At 39.7% G+C, this 16,751-nt stretch overlaps 1 long non-coding RNA gene across 1 annotated transcript in view; it reads left to right on the forward strand.

Moving 5' to 3' along the window:
* Positions 1-16,289, forward strand: part of LOC118526020 (uncharacterized) — a 186,298-nt gene extending 170,009 nt beyond the window's left edge. The window contains exons 4-5 of the long non-coding RNA XR_004912427.2: positions 6,806-6,910; positions 15,792-16,289. This is a non-coding gene — a long non-coding RNA (uncharacterized LOC118526020). The remainder of the gene's footprint in view (positions 1-6,805; positions 6,911-15,791) is intronic.
* The last annotated feature ends 462 nt before the right edge of the window (positions 16,290-16,751 follow it).

Genomic DNA, 16,751 nt, shown 5'->3' on the forward strand with positions numbered 1-16,751 from the left:
CTATCCCCAGACCTGGCTCTTTCATGTTTCCACTGTAAAGCCACAAATTCATACTATACATACTTGATGAGAAGCCCCACTGATGTCTCAAGATCAATATCTTTTACCCTAAACCAAGTCCTTCTTCCTACTTCTCTCATATTATTATAGGTAGCACCATTTCCTCAGTCTCTGAAGCTCAAAACCTTTTTTACAGATTCTTCTCCTCACCACTCACATCTGCTTAGTTACAATATCCTGTTAAGTTTTCATTTGAAATGCTCCTTAATGCCAACTTTTCCTTTCCATTCTAGATGCTGACATCCCTCCTCAGATATGCACTGCTCCATTGTGGTCAGCAGGGTAGAATGAAATACCTAAGAGCTATTTGCTATGAGACCGTAGAAGAAAAGCCAAACATGACCCAGGAAAAATCCTGGATCAGCTACTTAAGGTCAAACATGGGGTGCTAAAACATGGTCCATCCAGTGAAATAGGCTTGAATGGACCATGTCAGGTCACATTAGTACACTTCACTACAAACAGCCTAGAATATCAGAGTCCCAGAGTAAATTCATGAGTGGGACATTCAGTCCAAAGCCATGGATTTACAAGAAGCAAGGCACAGTAGCTAGGACCAAAACATGACTGGGGGAATCAGTGGGTACAGCACTTGTCATGAAGGAGAACTTACAAAGGTGGGAAGCTCTGTCCCAAGTTCAAAAGACAGTCCTTTGAAAAGCATACACATGAGCCTTTCTCTTTTTTTTTAATCTCCGATTATATCCCAGAATGGCCTCTTAACTCTTTTCCCTGACTTGGTTCTCTCCCCAAGAAAGAGGGTTTTCTATAAATCCTCTTTGATTCACTCTTGATTCCTGAGCCCAGAACCTCTGCACCTGCTAAACTAGGTCTTAAAAAATATCTCTTTTCCAAAATGCTGTTGATTTCATCCTTCTGAAATTTATTATAGCACCTTAAAGGCTACTTTCGGCACCTACTGCAAAAAGTAATCATGAAATATTCAATGACAAATGTGATTATTAGCATGTATTCTTCTGTGTAACCGGATAATCTGATTATTCTAGGTTTTTTAGCTTAAGTTGCTTTGAGCAGGTTTTGATAAAATCAAAATTTAAAGATACTGATTTTAAAAAAGACTAGTAAGTGTCAATGAGCTATAAAGAATCAGCCAATAAACCAAGCTCAAATATGTGGTATCCTCTTGAAAAATGTGTAACAAAATTACAAAAGTAAGTTACCTCACCTACAAGAAACCTATGGAAAAATTGTATTATGTAAAATGTTTCTAATGAGTGCCCCTTTAAAAATCTCTCTAGGACAAAGTAGATATTGTATTTTATTCCCAAGAATTACTAAGACTGAATATATACATAGAATTATTTTACTCAAGAGTAAGGTCTTTGAGGTCAGTGAATATGTCCTTCATGTCTTTGAATCAGTGCAGTAAATTCACTCTCATGGCCAGTGGACCATATTCAAGAATTGACTATAGCCCTGTTATTATCAATGAATTATTTAATCTCTTGAGACATCACTTTCTTCGTCAGTAAATTTGGGATGATAATCCCATCCTATAAAGTTGTTGAAAGGATTGAATAAGATTTTGTATGTGATATAGCTGGCATAGCATCTGGCCCATGGTACATATGTTTTGAGTTCATTCTTGATGTAAATCTCTGTGCATTCTCGTGAGGATACAGCTATGAAATGGACAGCCAGCCATGTGATCTATGCTCTCAGAGAACATGCAGTCTTTTAGGATTCATGCTCTGATGGGCAAAGGACAAGGTGTTGCAGAAAGACCCGGGGGCTCTGAGCAGTCTTCAGAGACTGGCAGGAGGAGAAAAAATAGACTAGATGAGGAATATGATGTGTGTGTGTGTGTGTGTGTGTGTGTGTGTGTGTGTGTGTGTGTGTTTTGTATAACTTAGCTTAGTTGTATATGTGAAATTGAGGCTGTTCACCAGAAAGGTTTGTTGTTGTTGTTTTTGGTTTTTGTTTGTTTAGAGAGAGAGAGAGAAAGAGAGAGAGCACGAGCAGGGAGGGGTAGAAGGAGAGAGAGAATCGTAAGCGGGCCTCACCCCCAGCATGGAGCCTGATGTGGAGCTTGATCTCAAGACCCTGAGATCAAGACCTGAGCCAAAATCAAGACTCGGTCACTTAACTGACTGAGCCACCCAGGCACCCCACCATGAAGTTTTAATTCCATGGATGATAAATGTTTTATAGCAATTTAAACATTCAAATGTAACATAACTAGATAGCTCTTTCCCAAAATATTTTTTTAATCTAGCTCTTCCTGCACTGTTCAGGGCTCCTCCTACTCAAAACAAGTTAACTTGTTAAACCTAGAATAAGCAAACAGCAGCACCTAATTACATTAAAGAGCACTTGTTGATCCCACAAGCAAATTAACAGTTATTATTAATTTTCATTGAAATATACTTACCACCAACCCCTTTACCTTTATGAGTAAAAACATACCACTCTCCCACACCACCCCAGCCTGGAAAATCTATAAAAACATTCAAAGTGATAATAGCTGTTACTGGTTTTCACTTAGGAACTTAGTCCTATTGATAGAGATTTTTATTATTTTATCATTGTGTGATTTATTAACCAACAAAGTTTCTTTCCGGCCTGGATTTAGCACAAAGAACCCTAAAATGTCTGAATGAAAGGCAAGTCAGGTTAACCAGTCAGGTTGCTGGGGTCTGCTGCTGGCTGCCCAGCTGTAGGGTTCCCAGCTATAGGGAACCCTACAGCTGACTGGAGCACACCCAGGAAGATACAAAAGAAGGAGCCCCAGCCACCAGCCTCTCCTTGGGGGTTTGTCAGAACCCACTCTCACACCCAGGGAGACTTTCCTGGCAGATCTTTGTTCTTCTGCCCCTCTCCATGACCTTGAGGCCTCCACAGTAGAATGTTATTTTTTCTCCTACACACTTTCAGCTTCTCTTAAACTAACAAGAACCCTTTGTTTTAAAGATGTGCAAGCGGAAGCCCTGAGAAGTTAGGAAATTGCCTCCAGGTTACACAGCTGTTGTCAGTAGAGCACCCAGGATTAAAACCTAGGGCTCCTGAGCCCCAGGCTCGTGTGGCCCTGTCAGATCCCACTGCCTTCCCCCCATTGTGGGTCTTTAAGGAGCAGCCTTGGTCAGCCCTGGAAGGGTCAGGCTTGGGTAGCACATCCATGTGGGAATTCCTTCCTAGTAGATTTTGGGAGATTGGTGTGTTTTTCTAAATCTCAAGAAAAATCTGTTGAGAAATTAGGAAAACTGGAAAAATTATTCTAATTCTTCTGCAAGAATTACAATGTGACCATCACTGTACTGATTTGAAAAGCTTCACTGACATCAGGTTGAAAGCAGAGAATGAATCATGGAACACTACATCAAAAACTAATGATGTAATGTATGGTGATTAACATAACATAATAATAATTAAAAAAAGAGAGAATGTAAACACACAGAGTCGAAGGTTAAAGTTGACCAGCATTTCTGTGAACCGGGGTAGAAACACAGAGGGAAGAAGAGATCAAGATCTAATCGGTCGGTCTGGCTTGTAGCTATTGCCACATTAAAAGTGAACATTCATGATGCTGGCTGATGCTAACAGTCATTCTTGCAAATAAAATAAATATTAGTACATTTATACACAGAATACTTTAAACAAATCTTATGAGTGGTATCCCAAGAAATAACAAGTTTGGGAAGCAATATAAGTTTTTAAATTGGCAATTTTGAGACCTGATTCTGTATAGTATTGAGAGATCTGAATTTTACATCATTTGACTATTATCCAATAATTTTGGCAGATATTTTACAGCATTTGAATATTTGCTATAGGCAAAAAAAGTTCTTAATAAATACTACCAAACTTAATATTTCTTACTCGTTAAACTAAATTTTTTAGATGTCTGTAATAATGAGTGAAGAATATGGAGAAGTACTTTAAAGACAAAGGCAACTTATGGTTTCAGAAATTCCTGAGGATTCCTGGCAATTTAGATCTCTTATTCCTGAATCCCAAAGATTATGATTGGATGGGAATTTAGAAAAACTAGGCTTGGGTCATAGATGAGACATGGTCCCAACCAGCATGGATTATTGTTCTAATATAGGAATCTCACAAAGAGGAAAAAGTAGAAGACTTTTTTGTAATATACTAACTATAAGCCTACATTTCTGAAATTTTGTATATAATATTTTGAAAAACAAAAAGCATAGTCCACTAAAGATAAAATGCTCTGCAGAAAGATAGCTGGCTAAGTATCATTTCTTCTCAGCCATTTCATGATTGTTCTTTCATTGTTTATTGCTATAGCTACATCTTTAGACAAGTTTTCTGGGGGTTCTATTTTCAAACGCTGTGGATAGAATATCAGCTCTTCCACTAGGTTAAAGAAACAACTTTTTCTTGGTAATTTCTTTCAGGACTTCAGATGGTGCTCAGACAGCATGAGCCTTCCCCAAGCTGTATTGCTAACACACATAATGTGAATGATGGGAAAATTTAACTTTTTTAAAGGTCAGAACAAGCAATATATATTTACTAATTCTATCCCTATTGAAATAACACTCAATATTTGAATCATTCTATTGGACTGAAAGGCCATCTAAGTCTAGGAAACAAAGAACTGGAATAGAAGAGAATATTACTTTAAACAAATTCATATTAAGAATGAAAAAAATGAGATGAGATGAGTTGGAAATTTTCGTTTGGATAAAAAGTAATACAGAAAAATCTATTCATGATAACCTAACTGAAAACCAGAAAGTAGGAAAGATGGGAAAGAAGGAAGGAAGGAAGGAAGGGAGGGAGGGAGGGAGGAAGGGAAGGAGGGAAGGAGGGAGGGAGGAGAAGAGGGAGGAGGAGGAATGAGAATCAATTCGCGTTTCAAAATCTGATAAAGAAAAGTTTTGCCCCAGAGTTGTCTTTCTTCTTAGGTGCTGGAAGAGTTCATCTCTCTGCCTGGGTTATAGTAACACCTGAGTACCTATTTCTTATCCAGAGCTGCAAAGAAAATCCTTTCAAAACATATTGTTTATCACCATAACTCATTTCTTAAAAATCCAATAAACTGTGGAACTGTACAAGTATTCCCTTAGCATATAAACATATGTCTTTTATAGAAATATGTTCACATGATGCCATTAGTACCAAAAATAGGATACAGAAGTGAAAACGAAGCCCTTTAGTTAGAAAAGGGCCTTAGGCATATTGCTTTTTTTGGATTTCCTGTCTAGATCCTCAGTTGGATCTGGCCCTCAATTTACGTACCTTGAAAGGGATAACAAAACAGAAACCTTCAGAAAAAAAAATCAACATTAAGAGCAATATTATGACTTCTCCTTTATTTTTTTAAAAGATTTTATTAATTTGAAAGAGAGAGAGAGCACGGGAAGGGGTAGGGGGAAGGACAGAGGGAGAAGCAGACTCTCAACTAAGCAGGGAGCCTGATGCAGGCTCAATCCCAGGACCCTGGGATCATGACCTGAGCCGAAGGCAGACGCTTAACCGACTGAGCCACGCAGGTGCCCCAACTTCTCCTTTATTTTTCATGAAAGCTCTCTAATGAGCAACAAGAGAGCAATAGGCAAACAAATAATAAACAAAATGTTAATATCTCATGAATGTCTTTACTACATAGTGAGGTTAATATCTTTAATATATATTAAATTTTTACAAATCAATAAGAAAAAACAGTAACTCCAATTTTAAAGTGGGACAAAGAAGTGTACAGTCAATTCATGAAGGAAGAAGCCCAGATGTACAGCAAATATAAAGAAATGTTCAACACCACAAGTCAATAAAAGCTATAACAATGTATCATTTTTTAAAATATCATATTAGCAAAAGTTTTAAAGACTGATAATACTCCAGGGGCGCCTGGGTGGCTCAGTCGTTAAGCGTCTGCCTTCGGCTCAGGTCATGATCCCAGGGTCCTGGGATCGAGCCCCGCATCGGGCTCCCTGCTCAGCGGGAAGTCTGCTTCTCCCTCTCCCTCTCCCCCTGCTTGTGTTCCCTCTCTCGCTGTGCCTCTCTCTGTCAAATAAATAAATAAAAATCTTAAAAAATAAAATAAAATAAAATGATTGACAATACCCACTTTAAAAAAAAAAAAAAAAAAAAAAAAAAAAAAGACTGATAATACTCCATATTGGTAAAGGTATTGTAAAAACAGGCACTCTAAAAAGTGACACAATATTTCTGAAAAAAATTAGCCAAATACACGAAAATCTTTAAAAATTACATTCCTTTTTATTTTTTTGCCAGAATTTTTCATTTAAAAATTTTCTTAAGCAATTGGACAAGAAGACAGAGAAGTACCTACAGCATGTTCCTTGCAGCCTTGTTTATAATACCAAAACTTTAGAAACAGCCTAAGTAACAATAATGAACTGGCTAAATAATCATACAACAGAATGGCTGGAAGAGAAGTGTACAAATTGTACATTAAGTACTGATGGTACAGTAAGGATATTATGATCCCATTTCTGTGAATAAAAATGTGTGGATATGGATGTGGATGCATAAATGCAATAAATATCTCTGGAAATAAGTTTATGCACCAAGAAATATCTGTTGAATAAATGAGCCAATAAATAAGTTAATAGTGGTTATCTCCAGATATCAATATTATGGGTGATTGTGTGTGTTTTGCTGATTTACATTTTAAAATTTTATACAAATTACATGGATTTATTTTTAATTTTAAGGAAATGCTTTAAAAAATGCAAAGTACTGAGAGGAACCAGATTAATTTAGAGCTCTGTTTTTCTTCTACTACATTTAACAGAATGCAGAGAGAGAAATGTCCTCAATTCTTAAGAAAACTGATGATTGATCTAGTAAATGGATGAAAGAATTTATTCACATAAAAATACCTGCCTTTGAAGTTAAGGTAAGTCAAAACTCTAGATTCTGAATATATGCAGGTTATGTAAGTAAAACCTGCCTGAAGGCAGCTTTTGTGGACACACCCAATTTTAAGAAACATCATTTTGTACTAAAGACAACAATTTGCCTTTTTGATCCCATTCTTCTTTTTATTCAGCTTACACTGGCTTTCTCAGCCATGTCTGAACCTCTCGCTTCACCCACATGGCAAAATGCCAGTCTTATATTCCACTCAAAAGGAAGATATTGCTGACTTGGAATACAACTTTTTTGAAAACAATATACGTTCCCCACATTCCTTCTCAGATTGTATGATAACAGGAAAAACTATATGAAACCCCAAATGCCAGAGCATGTATTAGAAATCGGATCCCTTTTTAACAGATACCATTATTAACTAAACTCTGAACAATTATTTTTTTTTTTAAAGATTTTATTTATTTATTTGACAGAGAGAGACACAGCGAGAGAGGAAACACAAGAAGGGGGAGTGGGAGAGGGAGAAGCAGGCTTCCTGCGGAGCAGGGAGCCCAATGCAGGGCTCGATCCCAGGACCCTGGGATCATGACCTGAGCCGAAGGCAGACGCTTAATGACTGAGCCACCCAGGCGCCCCTAAACTCTGGACAATTAAAAGGTTTCCACTCTATGGTTAGAGCAAAGTGAGTTCCTCACTTACTAATGTATAGAACTGTACAAAGCACCAAGGATACAGAAATGAACAAGAAACATCCTCCAAACTCAAGGAAGTCACAATGCTGCAGGGTGATTAAAGGTGCCAATGGTAGCCTAAACTTTAACAGAACCCCTCAGGAGCAACCAGTTCTGCCTAGGGGCACAGGAAAGGTAGGGATGATCTTTGAGATGGAATTTAGAAAGTGAATATGCATTCCCCAGGTGTGAAAAGACTGGAAGGACATTTCAGGAAGAAAGAACAGCAGGCACAAAGGCAAGATGGCAGAAAAGTGTAATAGTAGATGTGGCAAAATTCTAGCTCAGCAGGACTTGAAAATGATGGTAGGAAGTGCATTTGGCCTGAATGATAAATTAACAGTTACCTAGATGTTCAGTTTTATGTGACTGAGTTTCACATACCTAAAGACCGCTGTATTTAAGTGATTGATTGGTGTCTCAAACTAGCTCTTTGTTCAGCTATAGTGGTAATTGCCTTTATTCTAAAATGGAATCTTTTTTTCCTTGCCAAGAAAGGAGTGATTTCACTTTCGTCTCTCTTCCCCTTTGGTTCTTTGCATTTATGTTTTACAGACACACAGACACACCCATTAAGCTAGGGTTTCAATGGAAAAAAAAACCTAGCCAATCCAGTTATAACATCATCATTGGTGATGTTAACATGGAGACAGTTGCCTTCTTATTGCTCAATAGGGTGAGACTGAAAAAAGCTTGGGCATGTGCATGGAGCCAATGTGTCTGGCTTCAGCCACCTCCTTCTCCTACATTGCCAAGGAAGCAGAAGCAAAGGAACCATCTCCTTATTGTTCTCTTGCATAAATGGGCCAACTGCCCATGGGGGGTGGGTGGTGTCTAGGCATTTACATGACCTGCTATGGAAGGGTGGGGTTACTGTCTCAAAATCCCTGCTCTTAAAAACTAAGGAAAGAAAAAAAAAAAAAAACTAAGGAAAGGCAGTCCTTCCAACTCAGTAAAGGAACAGAGAGTGAAGAATCGACCTGCAAGGCTGCTTGCTGCTATTAACAGGAAACAATGCTAGACCACCACAGGTAGCAAGGACAGCTGAAGAAGATGCAGTCTAGGCTGCCATAGGAAATGTGAAGATTGCCGGCTCTTCACTATGCTGGCCAGCACCAAAAGGCCACCTCGTTTTCCTTTGGGCCAGACACACACAAGCATGCACTTCTGAATCTGGCATCACAGATGTTGAGACACAATTTTGCAGAGCAGTTTATGATGACATTTATGAGCTATGCCTCACAGTGACCTCTTAAGGTGAGTGAAGGCAATCCAACAGATGGGGAAACTAAAGCGTCAGGTCTCAGCAAGTTGAAGCCCATTAAAGGGAGTGACAAACTAACAGACCGTTCAAACCAACAAATTTAACTCCTGATGGGGCGTGTGTTTGCTTTCGAATGGGAGAGGAAAAGTATATTTAGGGAGAGAAGTTAGATAAAGATAAGCACTGGGAGAAAAATATAGGAGGCAATTCGAAATCAAACCCTTCTTTAATATGCAGCCAACTCAAAGCATGAAAAACTAGATTCTAGAAATAGTACAAATATTCCTACATAGGGCAGTTTCCTATTCCACTAATAAATAAGCTGCTTTCATCAAAACTGAGAGGCAAAAATAATTTCAAAAGATATCAGATACACAGACTATGTTCAGTTCTAGACAAAGAAACAGCAGAAGTTGAAGGTCAGACCGCACCATTAAACAGCCAGATGTGGACCTAGTGGCTGCAGGGATTACCTAAACATGGCTCAGATAGGTTTGAATGGTGGCATCTCTATCAATGGCCTGCCATCATGAGGACTTCTGCACAACCCTTTGGCTCAGAGAGCCTAGATACTCAATGTACTCTCCTTAAAGTATCGTGTCACATTACTACCATACAAGATTCTGGGTAAAGATCTATTTTTCCATCAAAAAAACTTTTAAATTTTTATTAAACTCCTCCAGCAAGATAACTGTTTTTAAACAAATTTCTTTTGGAGGTGGCAAAATCTGTGAGACAAAGGTTAAGATGTGTCATTTCACTTTTTTTATAAGAACATTTTTAACAGTAAAATTTTTCCTCTTTAAAATCTTGATTCAATTCTATTTGCCATCAGTGAAGTATAAAAAGCCTGCACAGCATAGGAGAGAGACCATTGACAACCTTGTCAAAAAGGAGGTCATATCTCACCATGCTAACTGCAGCCAAGAATAAATTTCAGGTACCGGGATTCTGCTTTTCAGATCTTAGCTCATGTTGTTTCTATTGTGAATGTAGCCTACTGAAATCCATATTCTTCTTTTTTTAGCTGTATTAAGTTTTGCATCTGCCTGGGGCATTGGAAGCATGGTCTCAGGCCAACCTGAATTTGGATCCCACCTCCCAGCTTATGAGCTGGAGACGTTGAGCTTTCCTCCATTTTTCTGTTTGATCTCTCAGAGTTTTCCTATCTTTGTCTGTTAAAAATGACATCAGGTTATTTTGAAGGCAAACTGGAGGGCTATGTTAGAGCAAATAGTGAATGGTGAGTGACAACCATGGTCCATCCAGCTGCCAAAAAAGAAACGAGCACCATCCTTGACTTGTCCCTCTCTCTCCCATCCTGTCAGTCCCTTCCTCTCCACTCCCACTCCCACTGCTTCCTCTCAGGCCATCAGGCTCACATCTTTCATCTAACCCTCCCTGCACTCTCTCTGCACTCTGTATGCTGCCACCGTATTGTACTTCCTCAACCACGGTGTGATCCTATCATTGCCTGCTTTGACTCCTCCAGTGTCCCCCGCTGCACTCGGGATAAAGTCAAGGCAACTCATTACCTGACTCCAATACACCTCCCTTTCCAGTCTCACCTCTCATTTTATCCCTTCCTCTACCCCTTCCCATCCCTCTCCCAAATCTCTCTGCTCCAACCATACTGAACTATTTATAGTAGTTAATATTAGAATTAAAATTATCTAAGATTTAGTTTCAGTGCCACCTCTTCTTGGAAACCTGCCCTGACTCACCCTCTCACCACACCCATTCTGAATTGAGAGCCCCTTCCAAAGTCTCTCAAAGCACCCATGCTCCCCTTAATCATAGCACATGTTTCTCTGGTTAGTGATTATTTGTGGGCTCCTTAAAAATAAAGATTGTCTTTTTTGTTTTGGTAATCCTGACACCTAGCCCAGTGCTTGGCATGTGGGATGTACTTCATGATTGTGAATGAATAAATGAACTCATATACCTAGCACGGTGTTAAAATGCGTAGTAGGCATTCAATGAGGGCTAGCATGGTTTCTTTTCCTTCTTTCTCAGATAAGGTCCAGAATCAAGGGATTTCTGGAATGGTGATTGTTCTGCAAGAACTACTGTAAAGTTTTACCCTCCTATATATCCCAGGACATAACTGCCTACTTTCTACCCCTCCTTCCCATCTTTCTAAACACACAGACACACAGGCAGGCACACACACACACACACACACACACACACACCAACTGCACCACCACATCCCACTGAGGCATCTCCAGCATCTCAGAGAGATTCCTTAAACTAACCTGCCCCTCCATGGAACCTCTAGCCATTGGACCCTTGGATTCCTTAAGAGTCACCAGGGGAGCTTGTTAAAATGTAGATGTCCATTTCCCACCACACCCCCAGCAAGTCTGGGGTAGAACCCAATGATTATAATTTTCAAAATTCTCCCCAGAGTAATTCAGAAGATCTGCCAGGATTAGGAACTGCTGCCCACAGGTCAAACTTACAGTTTCAAAGACTAAAAGGAAACACAACTCCATCTACCTCTTTCCCGCTACTCAGCAGTAAGCCAGGCATGCCGCTGCTGCCAAGAGAGGAAACAAAAAGGAAGTGTGTATTTTTATTCATGTGTTTACTTATACTTTGTGTTCCAACACAATTTAGGGAGCCCTAGGACAATAGTACTCTATCAATAAATGGGAATTCATGGAACCTCACAAAGTCTATATCCATCAGATAGCCAGTCCTTATGTGAAGTGAAGAATTTGTTTCCTTTGACTTTGAACAGGGTCCTTCTGTGATATCACCTCTCCCTTTCCTGACACTCTTCACAAAGTTGTACAACTTTGGGACCATGATGCTTCTAAGGGAACTCAGCAATTTCTTATGCTGTCACTTGGCATATCTGTGACATCACTTAACACTGATATAATACTAGTCAGGCAAAAGTATTGTAGTAAGAAGAGGGAAAAGTACTGGAACTAATAGAGGCTAGCAGGGGTTTTTTATAATATCCATTACACTTGGTGCATGGTTCTCCTTTTTGACATTATAGCAGCGCAAAATAAAGGAGTACTTATTTTTAAAAAACTAAACCAATTTAGAGTTTCTCCCATCTGTGGTCTAGAAATCATCTCAGATTTGTTGCATGAGCACTCAAGAAAAAGTTAAATTTCCATAATTTTTCTATTTCTCATTTTATTTCCATTTTATTTCCCTTTTAGGGTCCTTAAGGGATTGAAGGAAAAGTGCAGTTGTACTTTAGGAGTATAACTTTGGAAAATCCCAAACAATTTCCCCTGCTGCCTCAGTGTGTCCTTTTTCAGTCTCCAAGGGGAACAAAAAATGCCAAAGTCCTAGAAAGAGAGTTGCCTTCTGAAATATTTTTAGGCAGTATAGAAAAGGAAAAGTTGAGAAGTTCAGAGAAATAGGCTTCCTAGTTATTTTTTCTTCCTTTTGGTGCTACCAACTTCATTTTGTAAGTGTGATTTCCACATTCAGTAGGATGGTCTCCACCATGCCACCTTGAACCGAGAGCAGATAACACTGACCTAGAAATCTGCCAGGACTACTATGATCCTGGCTCCTGTCCCTGACTCCTTCCCCAAATTCCCAAGTAATTTTGAATTACTTTTCTTGTAGGGTGACCAGGAATTTTAGCCATACCCCTCAGTGCAGGAGATTGCATAAGAATAGAGAAGCAATGGCTGGCTACATGGTATAGAGCCTAGAAAGACCTTCCTTGGCTTGGAAATCCTCTATTTTAAGTGGTTCCAAGACTTTTGTTTTCTCCTCATTCTGCTAGTGACCACTAGCAATAAGCATGACCAAATAGGAATTTCCTCAAAGCACACTCTTCTTGGTATAGCAAAGCACCAGCAACAAAAAGAATATACCAGTTTTGGGGCCTTCCCTCACCCTACTTAGGTGGCCAAGGAACAGCTCCTTCTAAATCCCTTCACTTCTGACAATCCATTTGCCCTCCTGCACTATAGTCCCAGGGGAAAATCACTGTGCAATTGCACATGTCCCCTGCATTCCTCCTTAAGACCCAGCTACCAGAAGACATGCATGAAGTTCTTGGAGCAACTTCTCTGCTACTACTGTCCTATGAGGCCATTATTCCTTGATATGCTAGTAGTTTCCAAACTGAAGTGGGTGTGTAAGAAAATATCCTCCCCCCATAGCCATCACACCCTGCTATTAGGTCACAAAACAGTGCTGCCTTATACTTAGCTTTTTATTAGCCCCACTCTTTTTCCAGCCTCATCTCCTGAAGACTCTGGCCCTGGTCCAAAGAGGGAGGCCTCAGAGGCAATAAGGGTGCCAACTTCCTTTGATGCCCTTGTTTTAGAAATTTCTCCCCAGGATGATTTAGTTCCTCATTTAGCACACAGTTAGAGGCCTTGAGGGTGATCCTTACCCCCAGCAATTTAAGGCCAGGAGGCCGAGGATCAGCTGTGTAGCTCTGTCCACCCATTTCTGCTTTTTAGATCTCTAGGAATACCACTCACTCATGGGAAGTTAGGTCGGAATTTATGGTAGGCATATAGCTTACATCCTCATCCTGAGATTTCTTTCATTCTACTTACCTCACCATGTTACAACAAATATAACACTTCACCCATCCATTCATTTGTCCCTTCAACACATGTTCATTGAGTATCTCATATGTTCCAGGCACTGCTCCCGGTGCTTGGGCTATGTCAGTGAGCAAAATAGGTAAAAAATCTTTGCCCTCATGGAGTTTGATCCTAGTGAGACAAACAATAAACAAAACAAAATGCAAAAGTAAGTTATATAGTATGTTAGAATATGTGCTGTAGAAGGTATAGAACTGGATAGGAGAGATCCGGAGCGAGGGAACAGAGTGGGGAGCTGAGTGCAATTTAAATAGAATGATCAGGGTATGGCTCACTTAGAGGGTGACATTTGAGCAAGACTAGAACCAGGTGAGTGAGTTAGCATTTTGGTAGCTGGGAGAAGAGCTTTCCAGGCAAAAAGAATAGCAAGTATAGACCTTAAGGAAGCGTGTTCTAGAAATGGCAATGAGAAGAATATGGATGGAGCAGAGTGGGAGAAGGAATGGGACCAGATTACTTTGCCAGGCCTAGGAGATTTGTTGTTCACAAAATACCTTCTCATACATTTAATATTACCAACCTTGTAAAAATAAGTTCCATAGTTAAAATAATAGAGATTCACAGATCATTCAAAACTCTTTTTTAGCCAACACTGTCAAATCTGGTTCAGTGAAAAATTTGTATCAGAACAATGATGTATAAATAATGCTGATAAATATAATTTAATTTTCATCTGTTTTCCCTTTCTACCCCTCCTTCAGGGCCCTGAATAATCCCCTGTAGAATGTCCACCCGTATTGTTGATGTTTCACTACAATTATGGAGAATTGGCTTCAATTCTGAGGCCACACAGAGATGAAATTTCATGGGGGGAAGTTTGTTCATTTAAAAAATCAAGTTTTACATGTGTAGCTTTTAGTTTGCTACAGAAAAATAATGCCTCCAGGGAAATAGGAGGCCCAGGCTAGGAGCAGCCATTAACAGCACTTGACAACTTGGAGAAACCAAGGAGCGAGAGAGCCAGAGCCCACAGCCAATCCTTCAGCAAGTCCTGTCAGCATTTCTCTCAGTTTATCCCCAGTCTAACTGCTTCGCCCCACCCCAACACTCAAGCCTTCAGTTCTCACCTTGACTACAACAGCTCCTAACTGGTATCTTACCATGCTGTCTTCACACCCTTCTGGAGAGGAGGAAGCCAGCTGAGCGTGGTGCTAGAAAACATAAGGCTAGTTGATCTTGGGTGGCCCTTGACAGCCACATGAGGAGTTTGGATTTTTTTTTTTTTTTCTGGGTGAGATGGGAAACCACTATAGAGTCGTGATTTGGGAAATAACATGATCTATTTAAGTTTAAAAAGCAAAAACAGAAAGTTCTTGGTTGCTGCTTAGAGAGTTAACTGTACTAAGAGCTGAAGCAGGGAGAGCAGCCTCTGGCTGCTGTAGCAGAAGAAATGAGCAGACCTTCAGTCTCTCTGGCTCTTCCTTGTAAACTCCAAGCTTCTTCCCACTTCATGACCTTTGCCCTTCCCAGCGCCTTAGTGTCGAACACTGTTTTCCTAAATCATCCAATGGCTCGCTCACTCTTCACTTAAGTGTCACCTCCACAGAGGCTTTCCCTGACCACTCTATCAAAGACAACCCCCATCTCTGCCATTCTCTGTCCCCTCATTTTTTTCTCCTGCTATTGACTATTACCTGATATTTCACGTAGTATGTATCTTTGTTGTTATTTAGTCTGTCTCCTCCAGAGGAGTTTATATTCTCCGGGGGCAGGGACCTTGTCTGTCTTTTTTGCTGCTGTAGTTCCAGCACCTGGAACTGTGACTGGCACAGAATAAACATAATAGGGATTCAATAAATATTTGTTGCATGCATGCACAGATAGATAGATGGATGGATGAATATGTTCATCTGCTTATAGCACAGTCTGAAACGAATGAAATAGAACCAAGTTCTATTTCTTTAAAAAAACACTTATATTTCCAGAAAAAAGGAGATAATGTATAAAAAGCACCAGATTCCTGATACATAATAATCATTCATTTTTTATTGAGGGTTCACTCTATTCTAGGCAGTACCATGAGTTTTACTTAATTTGTCTGATTGTATCCTTCAGCAGCCCTAAAAGGTAGATATTATTATTCTGATTTTACAGGCGAGGAAACTGAAATTTGGAAGAGTCCACACTCTTAGGAACAGTTGTAATTTCATTGCCTTCCAATTCCGAGAAGCCCTTGAAAAGGTGGCTTTAGCCTTGAAAAAGAAAAGTTGCTGATAGGCTTGTTTAAAAGCCGAGAAGTTGTTAGAGTTTTAAAGCCTAAATTGGACCTGATGTCAGCTGATCCGATGACCTTCCCTTTTTTTATTTTAGGTAATCCGGTAATCTCTCCGTGATGAGCAAAGCATGCACTCTCCATTAATACTGGGTGCAGTTAGACGACGCTGCTTCCAGCCTCGGGTGCCCAGTGGGAAGCCATAATTGACAATACAGATCTGAGTGGGGCAGCATGGTCACAGGCCGGTCACCTTTCCTGTCCATTCCTGCTCATGGAGCTTGTTGCACTGATTTACTGCTCACCTCCACTTTGACCCATGGCTGATGCCCTGGACTGGACATTCCTAGGTCGAATTCTGTTCCTAACCCAGATGTTCCTGAGGTGAGTCAAAAACACCTCACTGAATCTCACCTGAAAAGTTAAACAAAATGCCCTATCTATTCCTCACTCTCAGGATGAGCTAATACCCCCCAAAATATGGGAAGTTCCTCAGAAGGACATGTATATAGTCAAAGTAATATTGTGAGCTTCAAATTTGGAATTTAAAAAGGCACTGGAAGAAGTGACTATGCAGATTTGCTGCATCCTTTACAATATAGTCATCATATGATCAACTTAATTTTCATTAAAAATACTTTCTTATGTTCCTAAGCATAAAGTTAGGAAAGATCTGACTTCCTGAACATAATGACCGTGCATAATTTTGTTGTATTTTTAGATTGTCCACAGTTGGAATGTGGTGTTTATATTTATCTCTTTGAATATTAATGAGAAAGTTTATATTTGTATCTAGTATCCTAATAACATTAGGATGCCCCAGCCCCCTGGCCTTGTATGGATAGACCAGGTGATTCACCTATTCTCATCTTTAGAGCTTCGTTTCTAAAGACTTTATCATGAAGGGGTTACCTTTATAAAGATTGGGCATGCCACCTCCTCTTTCAGCAATGGATTCTTTTCTGAGACACACATTGATTTGTAGGAAGGCAGTCTGAGAAGCAATTTGTTCAAGAGCAGAGATTGTGGTCTGTGCAGAAAAATGTACAAAATCTCTT

The sequence above is a fragment of the Halichoerus grypus genome, chromosome 12 (assembly GCF_964656455.1).
Source record: "Halichoerus grypus chromosome 12, mHalGry1.hap1.1, whole genome shotgun sequence".
Lineage (NCBI taxonomy): Eukaryota > Metazoa > Chordata > Mammalia > Carnivora > Phocidae > Halichoerus > Halichoerus grypus.